The 1,417-nt window shown below is 38.8% G+C and overlaps 1 pseudogene; it reads left to right on the forward strand.

The window, feature by feature from the left end:
- Positions 1–264: 264 nt before the first annotated feature.
- LOC137238144 (cleavage stimulation factor subunit 1 pseudogene) lies at positions 265–1,031 on the forward strand (annotated as a pseudogene).
- Positions 1,032–1,417: the final 386 nt, after the last annotated feature.

A 1,417-nucleotide genomic window follows, 5' to 3' on the forward strand; every position in this document is an offset into this window, starting at 1 on the left:
TGCGCATGAGGCCTAACGTTAGTATTGCAATAATCATTGACAGTCAGACATTAAATGTAGAAATTTTGACGTTTTCTACAATTTATCACTTCCTGAATGAAAAAAAAATGTCATTCATATAAAACACGCGGTGAGTAAGTATACTCGTAAACTTGGTTATGTTTTTATTAATTAATTTCTCTTTTTCCTTTTTTTTTCTTTTCAGAAATACTTAATTTGCATCTATTTTGGTATTCCATCAAAAAACTTGAAAAATTAGAGAAAATGCGAGACTTCGAGATATTAGATCCTAGGAATGCCGTAAAAAATCGTGAAATTCCATATAGGTTAATTATCAGTCAACTGATGTACGATGGCCTGGAAAAGCTCGCCATGGAATTATCTGTGTTTGTTAAAGCAGGCGAATGCGCTCCCAGCGAGCGATAGTTACATGTCATGATTGCCGGTATGCAAGCCACCAAAGAAAAACCAATTGCACCTAAAGGCGCTGTATTGCCTGGAATTTATTTGGGGTTTGAACCTGAAGCATCCGCTTTAGCACCTGAACCGGCATCTACGAAACCACTTATATCAAATCGCATAAACAATCTTGTCCTGCTGGTGCATTCAGTCATGATGGCACGTTGGTTGCTACGGGCAGTGTTGACGCAAGTATGAAAATATTGTATGTTGACCGTATGCTAGCCAAGTCAGCACCTGAAGATATAGAAGCAGGGCGGGAACAGCAGGGTCATCCTGTTATTCGTACACTCTATGGTCATACGGATGAAGTATCCTCTTTAGCATTTCATCCGAAAGAACATATCCTGGCATCTGGTTCACGTGATGGCACCGTAAAACTATTTGATATTGCAAAACCTCCGGTGAAAAAGGCACATAATGGGTTTTCCGACTGTGAACCGGTGCACTATTTATCTTTTCATCCGATGAGCGACTATATGGCTGTTGGAACCGAGCATTATGTCTTGCAGATGATTAGCGATTTTCTATGCCTGGAGTTTGATGTTGTATTTAGGCATTATGCATATTAAATAAGTAACAACCTGAGCTGCCCGTACAAAATGTGCTTTAGTGTTATGTTAGCGTTTCAAAGGATGTTGCCCTTCCGGAAAAGGCACAATTTGGGTGTACCCGAAAAATTAATTGATTGCGCAAAACTAGTTAAAGCGTGCGCGCTTGGTTATCATCATATGCAAGCAATATATTTGCTAAGAACGAAGCAATGGGCACTCGCGCATGAAGTGATATTCGAGCATATTGCACAAGATGCAATCATGAATGATAATCTCGATTATTCACATGAGTTGTGATCTCAATTTTTTTATTTTTTTATGTGATCTCAATTTGAAGGGGCTAAGGCCAACAAGACCTTCAAAGTGTCAAGTTGGTCAAATTAGGGACAAATATTTTTTAGATT

This window comes from Eurosta solidaginis, chromosome 1 (assembly GCF_040869045.1).
Source record: "Eurosta solidaginis isolate ZX-2024a chromosome 1, ASM4086904v1, whole genome shotgun sequence".
NCBI classification, from domain to species: Eukaryota; Metazoa; Arthropoda; class Insecta; order Diptera; family Tephritidae; genus Eurosta; species Eurosta solidaginis.